The sequence below is a fragment of the Miniopterus schreibersii genome (genome assembly GCF_964146895.1).
Source record: "Miniopterus schreibersii genome assembly, chromosome: 8".
NCBI classification, from domain to species: Eukaryota; Metazoa; Chordata; class Mammalia; order Chiroptera; family Miniopteridae; genus Miniopterus; species Miniopterus schreibersii.
Window position 1 is genome coordinate 56,487,535 of NC_138109.1, and position 16,828 is coordinate 56,504,362.

At 38.9% G+C, this 16,828-nt stretch overlaps 1 protein-coding gene across 1 annotated transcript in view; it reads right to left on the minus strand.

Moving 5' to 3' along the window:
* Positions 1-16,828, minus strand: part of LOC308561118 (uncharacterized protein) — a 115,107-nt gene that overhangs the window by 29,997 nt on the left and 68,282 nt on the right. Inside the window, exon 7 of the mRNA XM_081145686.1 lies at positions 16,747-16,821. The gene's annotated coding sequence lies outside the window, so the exon portion shown is untranslated. The remainder of the gene's footprint in view (positions 1-16,746; positions 16,822-16,828) is intronic.

Genomic DNA, 16,828 nt, shown 5'->3' on the forward strand with positions numbered 1-16,828 from the left:
GTAATTGAGGACAATGATATTTATGCTGGGCTCTTCACAGGAGTGTGTTTAAATTTTGAAGATTAAGAAGGTGACAGTCAAGAGCATACAATGCCAGCAGGGCTATAAATATCAAATGGGCTGAGTATGAGCAAGTTCAGGACAGAGCTGCCTCTTCTTACTCATGACCATCAAGTGATGTGTCAAGACAGATTTGTGCCACTTGGGACTTACAGTCCAACAACTCCATGTGTGGCCTTAAAACAGCTGGCATGAAATTGCAACTGCTCTAGACCAGATTGTCTACTGTGGAGTAGCACAGCCAGTGTCTCAAATTAGGCCAGGACCGATGTCACAATTGTGCTTTATCTTCTGTGCAACCAACTCAGTGCAGCTGTTCCTCCTTCCCTTCCACCACCGTGAGAGTTCTCATGTCAGGACTGCCTCTGGAAGAGCAAGTCCATTCTTGCCCATACAAAGTAGAAGACTGGGAATCAGAAGTTCAATCACATAGTGCACATTTATTGAGCACCTGTAATTGGCAATGCAGGGCACTGAGGAAGCAAGATAAATGAGACCCATCCCTGCTCTTTCGCCTTTCAAAATATGTAACAATGACCCCACATAGATTTTTCCCACAAATAGTCTGTTCCATTGTTATATAACATGTCCTGCCTCTTAATTCATAAAATAAAGTGAAGACATAATTCTTAAAAAGCAAGTAAAATTGGAGCTGTTAAGATTTCGCTGTATGGCATTTAGCATGTAGAGATTGAAGCAGGGGGAAAATCCTTGTAATTGTAAAGGTAAGATGTTATGGAATTCAAATGGTCTGGATGATAAAAGGCAACCAAGAATCATGATATTTCAGATGATGCTAAATAAACTTCTTTACCCACCCCAACCCCCATACTAAATAAATTAGAAAGCATGTAAAAAGGCCAACTCATTGCACAACTTCAGGGATGCCATTTACATTGTAGTCTAAACCAATGACACCCCTGAAGTTGTAAAGAACTTAACACACAGAGCTCTGTATGGATATAAATAATACATTATGAGCTACCAGTTACCTTCTGACTTGCACACTTTCCCAGCTACATCTAATATTCTTCAAGTTTCTCACTGCCTATCCCACAGCCAGGCCCAGTAAGATATAGGATGTGAAGTTCCTCCTTTTTCTCTTATACAGGATCAAGATGCCTTTAATAAGAAAGCCCAGCACTGCTGGGGCTTTGCTATGTGCCAGGTACTTTACTAAGTGCTTTACTTTCATTATTTAATCCTCAAACCAGCTCTATAAGATAATTATTTAAAAATATCCATTTTACCAAGAGGATATTTTTCCAAGGTGACATAGCTAGTAAGCAAAGTCTGAACTCAAAATCAAGTCAGCCTGTTGCAAAGCTCTTATTATTAGTAAGTATCAATTGTGTGTCTACTTTGTACCATGGACTGTTCTATGGTGGACAAAACAGAAGTTCCTGTCCTTGGGATCTTAAGTTATAATGGATTAAATAGACAATAAGACAATAAACAAGCATTAAAAAAAAGATAAATTTAAATAGTGGTAAACTTTATAAACAGAATGAAATAGGGTAAAAAAGTAGAAAGTGACTGGGTGGGGGTTGCAGAGCCTACTTAACAAAGGTGGTCAGCAAGAGATAATCATTAAATGAGAGCTGAGCGAAAGGAAAGAGCCAGTCATGCACAAATTGGGGGGCGGGGGTATTGCACAAGTTCAAAGGCCATGGGGTGAGAACAATGCTGGCCTGTCTGAGAAAAAACAGGACTATGTGGCCAGAGTATGTGAGCAACAGAAAGGGTAGAACAACATAAGGTCAGAGGGGGAGGCAGGGACAAATTGTGGGAACCTTTTAGGTCCTGAAAAGTTGTTTGGATTTTTTTCCAAATACACTGGAAAGTTATTGGAATGTTTAAGTAAGAGATTTTATGATCTGACTTACAAAATACACACCAAAAAAAATCACCTTGGTCTCAGTATGGAGAGAATTATATAGGTGGACAAGAGTGATAACAGGGAACCAAGTAGGAGAATATTGCAGTTCCAAAGTAAGAGATAATGGGGATTTGACCAAGGCCATAACGGTGAGAACATGACTAGTCTGGTTCCAATGACACAGCTGTCAAAGTTGTGGATGGCGTGGCTGTACAAGGTGAGGGAAAGGGAGGAACTAAAGATGTCTCTTAGATTTTGCCCTGAGCAACTGGAGATGGTGCCTTTTCATGAGTTGAGGAAGAATGTGGGAGTCTCAATTTGGATAGATATTTGGAAAAACAGTAATTTGGTCTTGCTCATGTTAAGTTTGAGATGCCTTTAAGACATTCAAGTAGAGATGCTGAGCAGACACCTGGAATTCAGAGGGAGTCATCAAAGTGGGGATATGGAAGTTATCAATTTGAAAGTCATAAAAGTAGAGATTTTAAAAAGGCATTTATGCAGAGTCATCAGTGCATTCAGTAATATGGGACTAAATGAATTCCCTTGGGGAGATAGAACAGACAGAGTTGGGAAGAGAAGAGAGTTAGAGACAAGTCTCCAACATTGAAAAGAAGAGTCAGGAGACATGGAAGAGAATCGACCAGCAGTCAGGAAAGCCTAGGAGAAACACCCTTAAGAGTCTTTGTCTTCATCTTTAAAACGGCAGAAAAAAATACCAGCCTTGGCTACCATCCCAGGAGAATTGTAAAGGCCAAATGAGACACCATAGGTTAAAGAAAGTGATTGTAACTTACAAAAGGCAACATAATTGGAGAATATATATTTTTAATTATCTCATCTCTGCCATGTACTAAATTTATAAATTTGAACAAGTCACTTTTCTTCTCATTCTCAGTTTATGAATCTGTAAAATAATACTGGCCTCAAAGCATTTTTGTATTTTTTAGGTTAAATTAAATAATATATGTTAAACACAGATTGACTGGTTTATAGTAGGTGCTTAAAACATGGTGACTTCAATATGACTCTTTGGCTTTGCTGTCTACTAGAAAACAGCCTGGACTTTGCCCTCAAATAGACCTTATTTTAAATCCCAGTGTGACCTTTAGAAAGTTTTCAAACCTGTCTGAGTCTGCTTTCCCATCTGTAATACAGGGGAAATAATAGCTACCACTTAGTGGCACAGTGAGGATTAGAATGACAGGTGCAAAGTCCCTGGCAAATAGAAATCATTTAATAATGTATACTGTTTGTTATATTTATAACATTATCATTGCCTAAGGCACATGGCTAGAACATAGCACAGCTCAAAGTGCAGGTTCCAAATTCCAGCTTTTGGACTCTGAGTTCAGTGCTCTTCCCACAGGATCCTGTCACTCAGTGAGCTCTCTCCAAGCAGTCTGTTTGTCACCTGTAATGAGAAGAAAAACACTTTCTCTACAATTCTAGAGCCAACCCACCAACAATAAGTTCACAATCATAACATCTATGATCTAATGGTTTCCCAATGCCATGGCACTGAAAATAGCTTCCCTGAAAGGAAAAAAGCAACCTCCTGGATTTTCCACTGGGACTGTAAAGGTAAATAACAAAACTCTTTTCTTTGACTGCACTGAGTTGCAAGCTAGCAAGAATGGACAGAGTGAATTTCCATATCTACCCATAAAGAGGTCATGCTTTCACACGCACACAAGTAATATTTTAGGATTTTAAAAAAATTGGAGTCCTCAGACACAAACTTAATTGCATACTTGACTCATCTGTGTTTTGACATTAAAAGTTGGTGAGAAAAAATGGATATTATAAATTATAATTATTTTTCAGTATGAATTCTTTGAGTTCCTGAGTTGAAAGATGTTTATATGGAAAATACAGATGATCATTCTTTTATGATTAGCTATATTCTATCCAAATAACACTTAGTAAAGTGTGTGAATAATATCGCTAACCATGGATATTGTGTTTTATATTTACATTTTCAAGGTTTTATTGTTATATGAATATTATTCAAATAGTTTTCTCTAGCCAAGTTCTGTGTGTTTACTTTGAATAACAGACCTTCACTTGAAACAAATATTATTAAAATGGCTTCCACACAAGAAAATAAAAAGAAGTGAGATGAAGTTTACTGGTTATACACAAATACACTGAGCTTGAAATGAAACATGCGGAAGAAATAAAATGCTTTTGAAGGAGATAAACTAGAGTTTGAGCGGTAGATGTAATAAAGCGAGGAATCAGAAACAAATTCTCTAGGAATGAAGCTAGGCTACATTTATGCTCTTACTGGAGCCTAAATCCATCTGGTAGACACTACGAGTGATTTCAAAAGATGTAATTTTTATCCTCAAGGAGTTAAGGGTAAAGAAAAGAGTGCACGTGTGCACGCGCACACACAATTATGCAAGTACACACACTTAAAATACTTACAAAGCAATATAGGACAATGTATAAAACATATAGGAAAAAACTTCATTTAGGCTTAGTTCTGTAACAAAACGTGTAAAGCGCTCTATGTATATGAAAGGGTACACAAATACCACATTTGATTTATTTAAGCTTTTAACTAACTTGTGGTCCTTTGGCACAGTCAAAAATGCATTTGTTTGGAACACTCAGATCAATGTAAGGTCGTCATTCTATCTCCTAGAATCATGGTCCTGTTGTCCTGATAGTGGACAAGCTTTCAAGGATCCCTGCTCAGGCAAGCAAATTGAATAGGCCACAGTGGATATGCTGCAGGAAATGCCTGAGCCTCTTTAAGTTCATGTATATATCACAAAATAGCCTAAGAGAAAGAGGTTTTTGTGGAAATTCCAACATCCCAGAGAAAATAATCAGAATTTTATAATAGTTTAATAACCAATTAATACTACTACCAAGACCTCCTGAAGGGGAGTGATGGAGCAATGGACCACACTTCCAGGAAGGTTGAACAATCTAATAACACAGCTGAGAAGATTTTTAATTTTTTTATTTTTTTTGCTAACCAGGAAAAAAATTCTCCTTGAACAACTTGGTATGTTCTGTTTGGGCTAAGACAAAGAAACACATGAGAGGCGAACGCGTTTGGTCTGAGCCCAACAAAAGATTTCCTGAACTCCTTGCAAACTGGGTTCTGGGCACATGCGTATTATATTTCCTGTTATCTCTATGATAAACCAGGCTAATGGATCAAGTGCATCACATATATGGAATGGTTCATAAAAGATACTGGGAAATACCATATAACTTCATGAATAATTGTGCTTATAAATTTAGTCCTACCAGTTACAGAGAATATAAAAGACACTACATATCTAGGGAGAACCAGCCATACAATAAAAGATGGGTTACCCATTCTTCCACTGCAATAATTTATTATCTACAAGCATATTCCATGGGATCCCACCTGATGTGCTCATATATTTGCATACTACTCTGGGGATTATTTCTTAATCTGAGAGTCACATAATACACAAAATCAAAGTTGGAGCTATGTGCCAGAGAGCAAGACTGAGTGATTAAACTAAGCTCCTTTTTAAGACTAAAACCAGGAATGCCTGAGCTCTGGCTCTGCCCTTCTCAGAGGTATGCAACCCTACTTCAGATATCACATTTTTCTTCTATTTGGTTTTATTCTACAATTATTTATATATTGGGCCAGTTCCTGTGCTAAGTACAGGAGAACACAGATGACTAAGACTTGAACTCACCTTGAGATAAAGGTAAAACTGGCCACATGTGCCCAAGGAAGCTCACAAGTCAGCCTCAGTCTGTTTTCCAGGCTCAGATGCAAGCCCCACAGTTGGGGTCTTGGACCACTTCCAGGCTCAGACCTATCTAATGGCCCCACCCTCTTTTGTTTTCAGGGTCGATTCTGGCTATATACTAAAGTGACTGAATAGTCAAAGACCAGTTATCAACCTTCCTGGACTCAAGCCACAATTTGCCTTTCAGTACTAATAAATGTCAGGGACTAGACTCAGCTTTTCCTAAACATTGTCTGCTCATATCCTCACAATAATCCAGCAAATTATTGTTCAACCCATTTTACAGAAGCAGAAACTGAGAATCTGAGAAATGGCATATTATTCCCCAAACCACAATGTCAAGTAAATGACAAGCCTAGACTCATAGGACCTCAAGATCTGACCTTAAATCTCAGCTGTGGGTTTTGTCGCTACTCTTCACTCTCATGGATGCTGATCCCCCTCTTCCTACAGCTTGTCCTTCCAAGGATCAATCTTCCAGGTTTCCCATGACTGACAACCATCTCCTCCACCTCTCCCAACCACCATAAAACTATTTGTCTGACATAACCATGCCCCCCATAAGGCATTTGGCCTTCCAGAAGGAGCTCCCACAGCTCCAGTCCTTACCGGTGAGGAAACCCAGTGCTAAGTCTCAGCCCCACCCCAGCTGGCTGATGGGCTATTGTTGACAACCAGGATCTTAAGGTTTGAGAGGGCGCGCCTTTAAGATAACACTTCTCTCCTTCTTTCTTCATTGCTATGTGAGAATCAAAAGTACAGAGGTAGCTTGCCTTCTGTTTACAAAGCACCAAAAAGGAGTAGTAACTATAATCTCCACTCTCCTCTAATTTTTTTTCTAAGCATAAAACCAAGCTAGAGGTTTTGTGAAGATTCTGGACCTCTCATAGCATAATATGTAGGCCAGTGCATGTAGTCTATTTATTGTTTTGTTGAAAATGCAATCCTACATTTAAAAGCACAAATAATTGTTTCAATATATTCAGTTCTTTCTTCCTTTCCTCCCTCATGTCCATTCCCAAATAAATATCAATCAAAACAAGCAGAACAAAGAAATTAACCCATGATCTAAAATAATTCTGACTTGGATTAGTGGTCTCACAAATGAAATCTCTTTAATGTCCCTTGCAGATTTTAGGTAGGTCCACCATGATTTCCTATATCATTTACATGCATAAAGCTTCTCTTGTTTAAGGATCCCTGAGAGCTTTGTGGATACAAGCATTTATTATTTCCATTTTATAACAGAAAACTCAAATGCCCAGAGAGGTTAAGACATCAACAAAGAGCCACAGAGTGACCTGTTGGAAGAAGTTTTGCAAGGAGACCTCCAAAAGCCCAATTTCTAAAGCAGCGTTCTAACCATTCAACCCCACTCCCACTCATTAAGATGAAGCATAATTATTAAAAATCCGTTAGCTTTCCAACATTAACTACTTTTGTGCATCTCAAGTCTAATGCTTCACAAAAGCTCAGGAGTGAATTAGACATTTTATTTAAATGCTACTTAACTAAAAGTTAAGAAGTATAATTTTCTATTGCAGAATAAGAACCAGAGAGACTAATTTGGTGGAGTTGTTAAATTTTACAAAGCCTGAGTCTCAATTCTCTCAAAAATATTGTACATTTATTTATTGAAGTGAATGAAACATTCGCTATAAAACTATTCAATGGAAAGTTTTTTAACAAAGCATAATTTACTTTTCATTTACAGAACAATGGAAAGTAGAAGAAAATCTCCTCCAAGGTATTAGAATCATGTACAGTTTCATATTTGACTAAAAAATTATTTCCCTAGCTTGTTTTCTCAACTCTAAGGAAAAGTATCACTTGCATTCATCATGAAAATTACAGAAAAATGACTGAAACTACTGAGAACATTATTAAATAAAACATACACTTATTATCTCTTTTTTTTGTCTCTGTCTTTTATTCTATGGTTTACAGAACATTGGCTCTTCCTTACTAGTCCTCCTACTTAGAAATTAAATTTCACTCTACTCCCAAATGTGAGGCGTCAAAGAACTCCCACACAACTTCATCTGGGGCATTTGAGGGTGAAATCCACACCCGGGCTGCAGATCCAAGCTCTCGGCTGTCTGTAAGGAATGCGCGCTTCAATTTAAGTGTGGCAAATGGGGCAGTGAGAGGCCTCCTCCTACCCCAACAGATGGTAAGCAGAATCTGAGGTTCTTTGTTCCAGGTGCATTGAGTTTCAAAATGAGGATGGGGCCCATTTCTCCTTATCTGATTATGCATGTGCACAGCATTTCAACCCAGGAGGCCAAAGCAATGAATATGTGCCCTGATCCATTCAATGTGATAATATGAAATTAGGATAAAAAGAAAAAAATGTGTCCTTGTTACCACCAAACTATTCATATTCAGATATAGATCCAGTGAACTGAGCTTGCCATTTTAGGCACTTGCCATAATGTCTATTCCAGAAAATCCTATCAGAATCCCTAGTCACCTATTTGATGCAAACGTAAATGTTTAGGGCCATGTATCAGTAAGTCTTAAAATCAAAGAGGTAACTGATGTAATTAAAATACTTTTTTTCTGGTGGAGTACAATAGAGCAGACATTATAAGCGTGTTGTGTACGAGTGTGAGTGTGTTTGTGTGTGCATGTGTATGTGTGAGAGTCAGATGAACTCTTAATGGAGGTCCCAGCAGCAGACAACAGGCTAAGACTTTCACAGGAGAGTGGAGTTCCAGTAGACTCATGCTTTTTGAACAAAGATCAGTATTTTATTCATTGTTGTTTTCTCATCAATAGATAAGCATATAGGACAATGTTTGCCAAATGAATGAATGAATGAGGCAGTAAGCAGAGGCTTAGGTAGTTAGGGTTAGGGAGATCCAACTGTAGGTAACAGGGGCCCAGGCCAAGAGTATTCCCAATCAGAACTTGCAGGGAGCAAGAAACTGTGGGACTGGCATGGAGTGAAAGGCACAAGACTGAAATTAGTTATTGCAAGTGAAATAAGTGGGCTCCTCAGCCACTCAGAACATCAGAAGAGTTCAGATCCTGCAATCAGCACCCACTATCAGAGGAACCCAGCAGCCTGGCTGACATGATGCTAAGACCCGGAGGTGGTGGGGGAAAAAAATGGTACATGACTTTGGTTTGTGATTAGACTCTCCTAAATAGGGGTGTGTGTGTGTGTGTGTGTGTGTGTGTGTGTGTGTGTGTGTGTGTGAGAGAGAGAGAGAGAGAGAGAGAGAGAGAGAGAGAGAGAGAGAGAGAGAGATGAAAAGAGAGACAGAGACAGACAGAAAGAGAAAAAGTAGAGATGGAAAGAAAAGAAAAAATAAGAGAGAATGGCGCTATGGGGCTTTTTCTTATTGATTCAGTCACCAACTTTTTTTTTTAATGTCTACTTTGTATTAGTCACTGTTCTGGGCACTGGAAAGGCAAAAGTCCATTTCATTTGGAGATTCACAAGGAGGATATGGACAAACAACATTAATGTATGTTCCTTCCAGAGCCTGGGAAAGGAGCCCAGGCCTGAGAGCAGTAGCCATCAGCACAGTCCATTGGTGGGTGTGGGGTGGGCAAAAGTGTCATGGCAGATACTGTGCAGGTCACTACCAGCTGACCCTTCCTCTACCATGCATGTACTGTTTCTACTCCTTTGGACATCGTAAATGTCTCTCTTGATCAATCGCTGCTTTAGGTCCAGAAGAGCAGCCGAATAAAGAGGCAGAGGGTAATGATGCAAAGAAAATTTCTCTTCCTCTGTAGTTCCTGCAGAACTTCTTCTAGAAGATCTGATTCTTAAAGTTTGGGGGGTTTTTTAAGACAAGGAAATCATTATTTCTGCAGGTGATCAGGTAAAAGAGGTTTACCATTTAGTATTAAATAAATAAAATGATAAACACATCCTTAAAAGATAATGCATAATACAGAAAAAAGAAGGCTTAGTGAAGATATGTTCTATCTTCAGATACTGGAAGACCTAGTTCTGTCATTCAAGTAATTTCATACTTGAAGAGAAATTACTGTTATTCCGTGATGCTCTCGAGGAGCAGATTTAGGACCATTGGGATATAAGTTCTACTTTAATATTATAAATGAATTGTCAAATTGAGAGCTATCCACAGAAGGAATGCGCTATCACAAAATGGGTTGGCTCAAACATACAAAGCATGCTTAGACTGCTGCAAGCAGAGAGTGACATGGGCACCTGCTTGGTCAAGATCTGGAGAAGCTGACAAGTGGCATTTAAGACTCAGAACTAAAGCCCAACGTGCCAATGGTAAGCACAGCAACAGTAATATAACATAGGCAACTCTCCTAAGTCCAGTGGGTTCATAGCTATGCACTTTCAAGTGATCAGTCACTGGGAGGACTCCAGCCAACAACTGGTTGACAGAAACTGAGGTGGGATCAACCCTTACATGAATGACAGGGTAATTGTCTGGTATCCTGAACAGCCCTTTAAAGGAGTAACCTGCAATATTCATCAGAATGAGAATCTATAAGTCCTGTGTGTTCACCATATTGCCTTATCCCTAATTTTGGAAACCACGGTTTCCAGCTATATCGTGTGAAGCTCTTATGGTCTAAAAAATTGTCTCATATGAGCTCTGAGGAGAAGTCTGAGAAATTAAGAATTTGGGACCCCCTATTTCCCATTTTAAAGGCAACTTACTCGTTTTATTTATGTAAGGGTTCTTTGAAGAAATGTTGGTCTTCTTAACTCTAAGCAGTATGTTCAGTACACAGCTAAAGTTTGAAAACCATAGCTGTAGAAGATTTTAAGGCCTTCAAATCTCATTCCAACCCTAGAAGAAGGAAAATCCAAGGACATAGTGAAGTTCTAGGTGCACAGTTGGGCTATGATAACTAGGAGAGGAGCCCTGGTTATGAGCAGCCAAAAGATGAGAAACTCTCCCTGCTTCTCTGTCATGCTTCAGAGTCCCTGTTTGGATGGATTTACATTACTTTGCTCTTTTCTGTCTTCTTCCGATGTTTCTCCTCTGTTGGCTTTAATTGCAAGGCCCAATAAGACCAAGAATGCATAAGGAAATGGTAGCATCGCTTTAGTCAGCTCTGCTCCAAACCTCAGAAATGTTGTCTTCTTCATTCTTCTCTTACTCTAAAAGTGATAAGTTCCTGAAGCCCATGATCATCATATGAGGATTCAAGTTAGAAAGGTAAAAGGAGTTTTCAAAGCCTATGTGTAGTCCAGTCCAGTTTACATGTGCAAGACAAAATAGTAGGGTTACATCAAAATACGGTTCTTGAAAATGATACTGTGTTTTGAACTGCACTCAGGTACTGGGTCCCAGTGGATGCCTGGACCCAATTTAGGATTTTGGGTGCCTCTCCACAGAGTTCTATGTAATTATACAACAAGGCAGAGTAATATGGATAGCTTTTATCCACTAAAGATGTGTTAACTTGTGACGTACAATTGGTAAACCAAACACTAAGCTGATGGGAGAAAAGTAAATTCATGCTTTTGCCTGCTGGTGGGGCTGAACCAGTGCAGGAATTAAATTTCAATTGCCCAAGAACATTACTGCAAATCAAAAATAAAAATTCCTGGGGAAGACAGAAGCAGTCTTCCTTAGATAAATTCAACTTCAGCTGGAAATGTGTCTGTTGTGGCACTTAAAGGATTCAGGTTTGGGAATGCATTCACATTTTTCAAGCCCCGCTGCTTCTATTCCCATCTTCAACTTGTATTGCCAAAGGAGATCTCTCCGATACAATGCAATCAAAAGTATAATTGTGTGTGTGTGTGTGTGTGTACACAATAAAATGGTATTTCTATCAATATGCAGTTCACTGAGGTGTTCTGTGGTTAATGAGTAGATTTCTGGCTTCACTAAAACATATTTCCCATTCCAGACTATAACTTACAAGAGTTTACTAGTCTTAATGTTTTATCACTTCAAGTGAAGTGTAGAAATCCTAATTTCATTTAGATCACCTTATCTTCCCCATTTTAAAATGTAATCTTAATTATTTCTTCTACATGCATTAAGCACCACATTAGAAGATATATTAGTTTTTGCTTCCACCATCAAATATCATTTAAGAAATTCATGAGAGCAGTTCATTATATTTACCCTGATTTTTTCTTATTCTGATGTTCTTTCCTAAGTTCCAAATATTCTTCTGCTTTAATTTCCTTTTTATTTAGAGAACCTCTGTAGCCATTTCTTAAGTGTATGGGTTTTTTTAGGAACAAATTATTAATTTTTCTTTGTGAGAGAATGTCTTGATTTTTGTCTTTATTCTTGAAGATATTTTGCTGGATATAAAATTCTGATTTGAATATTCTTTTTTTTAGCATTTGAAAAATTCTGTGTCATTTCCTTCTGGTTTTCTGGGTTTTAGATGAGAAATTCACTATCATTTGTATTAATGTTCAATTCAAATTGGTGTTCAATACAATTGATAGGTAACATGTCATTTCTCTCTGGCTACTTTAAAGATTCCTTTTGTATTTAGTTTTCAAAATTTAACTTTAATGTATCTTGTCATATATTCCTTTGGGTTTATCCCACTTAAGGTTTGCTCAGATTCTTAAATATGTAGGTGATGTCTTTTATCAAATTTTAGAAATTTTCAGACTTTATTTCTTCAATTTTTTTCATCCTACTCTTTCTTTCGTTTTTTTTTTTAGTCTATTTTTTCTCTTATTCAGATTATGTAAATTCTATTTATCTGTTTTCAAGTTTATTGATTCTATATTCTAATCTAAACTGTGCCTATTCAGTGAGTATTTTACTTTGCTTTTAATGTTCTATAATTTCCATTTGGCTCTTTTTTATAACTCCTATTTCTTTACTACGATTTTCAGACAATTTGTTTGAGGAGAATTTGTCATTCTCTTGAAGTATTTTAAAATTACCATTTTACAATTCTTATCAGATAATTCTAAAATCTGATTCATGCTGGTTTTAGTATCTGTTGATTAACATTTCTTTTTCTAGTTGTTATTTTCTTGGTTCTTGATGATGAGTGGTTTTTGTATTGTATCTGGACATCTTGGATCTTGTATTAGTGGTCTCTGGGCCTTGTTCGATCTTCTTTTTGTAGACAGCCTTCCTGTTAAGGTATAGTATTAGGGCTAGGTAAATATATCTATACAGCTTCCCTCTGGGCCCTGCTGACATCACCCAGGGAAGAATGGAGCTCTGTCTCACACTGTCTCATTGCAGATGAGTGAAGCAGAAGCTCAACTCCCCCTTCAGTCCCTAAGACATCTTTCTGGTTAAAGTGGGGTACTGACTTATGCCACCTCATTTGGTTTGAGTTGGGGTATTAGCTCAGTTTAGCTCCCCACTGTGCCCCACTAGTACCAAGAAGGTCAGAAGCTTAGGACTGACTAGAACCAACTCACTCCACCTTATTCAATCTCATTGATTCCAAGTGGGGGTGGAGCCTCAGCTTCTTACTGGGCCCCACTATCACTGGGGGGATAATGACTAACATCTCCTCTCACCATCTTTTTAAGTCGCATTGCTGCTGGGTAACAGTGGAGGCTTAGCTCCCCTGCTTTGTTGTTTGTTTCCCAGAGTAGAGCATGAGCTCCATGAAGACAGGGATATGTTTTGTTCATCTTTATAGTCCTGGAATCTCACCTAGCATGATCCAGTTATTCTTGATGGTTACATGAATAAATAAAATAAGAAATTTTAAAGATAATGGGATTAGATGAATTTTAAGGGTTCAAGTTCCTGAGGTTCTATAGTCTATGATTCTAAGTAAAGTAAAACATCACTAAAGGCTATATTGTGTGGTTCAGTGATATAGAAATTCAGGGAAATTTCCTCTATCATTCGAAGAGAAGGAAAAGCCTAGATAATCTTTTCTATAGTTCATTTAATATTTTAAACACAAGATTTAGAATTGTTGCCAAAATAATTCCCCACTGTCCTGGGAAGAGCACTTAATTTGAATTTTCATAAATTGTACTAAGTAAGGCCTAGACTGCTTCTTTCGAGAAGCAATTTGGCTTTTTCAGACCCCAAAACTACATATGCCCCTCCCCCTTTCCCATGTAGATTTACCCAGAGACCAAATCCACAAGTTACAGCTTTGCTGGCTGTTTCCCAGTAACGTGTTTTCAAATTTAAAGAAGCATTATCTGGATTCATTAAATGAACCACACTCTCGAGTGCACCCATTCTGTCACCCATCTGCTTAAGACGCTTGTCAGATGATACCCTCCCGTATCTGCAGTCTTCATCTGGTATTCAAAGCTATTGAACCTGGCTCCAAGGTAGTTCACCTTCTGTTCCAAACAACAAAACTGACTCTCATCTTTCAATTCTAATGACTATGTCGTAACTAATAATCCTCCACGCACAACACCCCACTAAGGGTATAGAGTCTTTGGAATTCATTTATACCTGGAGGATGGTGAACAGAGAACACTTTAGGGATCAACATGTGTAGAAAGGTGCTTCTAAAAGAAACTCAGATTGTCGCCCTCACTCTCCTTCAGAGAGTCTGAGCCCTGGGTCACCTTACCCTTTCTCATGTGCAAGTTCATTTCTTACAACTTGAAAACCTCCTTCTTTCCTCATCTCTGGGAATAAAAATAATAAAAATGTTTGGCTATTATTGGAATGCAGCAAAGACTTTGACTTTGCTGGAAGCAAATCAAAATAGAACCCTCAACTGCAGAGAAACTCAGTGAGTAAAAAGATAAAGGGAATAATATCACATAACTTCTGAAATATAATTATTCTTAAAAACTTGCCATGGCTTCCCTTTATTTCAGCTCTTTGAACTGGCAATCAAGGTGCTATAAAACATAATCCCAACCCCACACCTATGCCCCCAAATCACAATTACACAGCTCCACTCCAGCTAGATTCAATTTAATTGTTCTCAGAAAGCCCAATTACAGGCTTTTCCATATCCAAACCTCTCCTCAGGCCTGCTCCCTTGCCTGGAAATTCTACAGTTCCTTTCTGCGTGAACATCCCTCAACTACTGGCATCTTCAGTCTTCAGTGGTCCCTCATTCTAAACTCTTGTTGCAGTTGTTTTCTACATCACTCACCTAACACCTAACCTTCACTGCTTTTCTTCTTTTCCTTCTAAGCCAGTAGTTCTCAAACTTAATTATTTATCAGCAACACTTGGACTGTTGTTTAAAAGACAGATTTTCTTAGCTCCACTGAAGAGACACAGATTTAGTAGGTGTGGTAGGCAGAATTCTAAAGATAGGCCCCCAAGATCCCGGTACCCTATTTATTCAATCAAACACTAATTGAGGTACTGCTGTGAAGGGAGTTTGCAAATGTAATTAAAGTCTCAAGTCGACGCACCTTAAAATATGGAGATTATCTGGCGGGGCCTACTCCAATCATATGAACCCTCTAGAAGTAGAGTTTTCTTTGACATGTAACAGCAGAGAAGTTAGAGCCATTCCGACCATGAGAAGGATTCCATGTGCCTTTGCCGGTTTGACAACTGAAAGGGCCATGTGGGAAGAAATACGAATGGATGGTCTTCAGGAACAGAGAGCCACCTCAAGCTGACATCCAGCCAGGAACTGAAGTTTTCCAGCAACCTGAGGGTCGTGGAGCTGGTTTTCTCCCAAAGCTTTCAAATAAGAACCTTGCCTAGTGGGACCCCAACTTCAGCCCTGTGACACCTTAAACAGAGAACCTAACCAGCCTGCATGGACTCGTGACCTTCAGAACTATGAGATAATAAATTGATGTGGTTTTATACTGCTAAGTCAGTGGTAATTTGTTACACATCAATAAAAATTAATATAAGATGGGGGCCAGACCCAGAAATCTGTACTTCAAAAATTAGGTACTCTTTGACCACAATTTCTTCTTGTATCTATCGGATAAACTAGATTCACAACTCACTTCCTATTTGAGAAGATAATATATAGTATTCACCCCCTTAACTTGTAATTAATTCCACCTCACACTGATACATTCTTAAATATCTTTTAACTTTGTAAAATTCCCTCAAGTGAATCAACTATTTATATCCAAAATGTGATCCCCACAGCCTGCATTTGGACAAGTCCTCATTCATGGAGAAGACAAGGAAATGCCGTGAAAGCAAAGGAGGACTTCCGATGGGCCATTAACTTGGTAGCTGTGCATTGGCCACACAGCAGTAAACAGGAGTCTGTCAGTCTCCTCACATGAAATCTTGACAAGGGTACCCTAAAACTAAAGTTATAAGCGCCATGCATTGTACTGTTCTCTCAGCATGACCAGCCACCCCTAGTGTTAACAGAACTTTGCCAGGTAATGTGTGGTAGCAGGTAGCTGGCTTTGCAAGATTCAGAAAATGCAAGGTAGGGAAGAGCAAGAATTTTGGAATTCTATCATCATGGGAATTCTCCCAGTTTACTTGATGGAGGCAGTTAAGCACAGCCTTTCTAAAAACAAAGAATCATCAATATTGGCGATGGAAAGAAACTTGGAACTTACATAGTTCAAGCTCCTACCCCAAACTCTGCTTTACTGCTTTCAGTGATGGGGAGCTCACCACCTCACAAGCCAGCCCATTCTCTGGACGGCTGTTAGTGAGCCCTTTCTCAGGCGAGCCATAGTCTGCCTCCCTGTTGCTGCTTCCTGCTTGCTTTAGAGTGGCTTTTGCAGCCACACCGCGGTGCTAGCCTGGCCTGGAGCATCCTGTCGACATCTGAAGATCACCACCATCCCTCACTCCTTTGCTGTGTATGTTTTTAGTGAAAATCCTGGTTTCAAAGTGAAGAAGGGGTATTAATACCATTCTCCCCAATACTGCCTTCTTAGATATTTTACCCCCACCACTCAGAGAATCAACCACATCAGAAATAGTGGGAGAAAGACCTGGGAAAGGCAATGTTTACAAAAGCAAGAGAGATTATAGTGATGCAACAAAGTGGAATAGAGAGACAGACAAGAGACAGTGACGCCCTTGGAGGACAAGTAGTCAGTCCACAGTCCTTCATAGCTCCGAAGTTCCAAAAGACAGGCAGGATGTGAGGTGGCATATTTAAGTGCACTGCTACCTTAAAAAAATAATTGCCTATCGTCACGCCACTATTTTATAGACCTACCTCATCCGCGTCCTTATTTCTGCCAGAATCATAAAGCAGCTGCAGTCACAGCATTAATGGAGTCGCTAACCTGAGCTAGAGA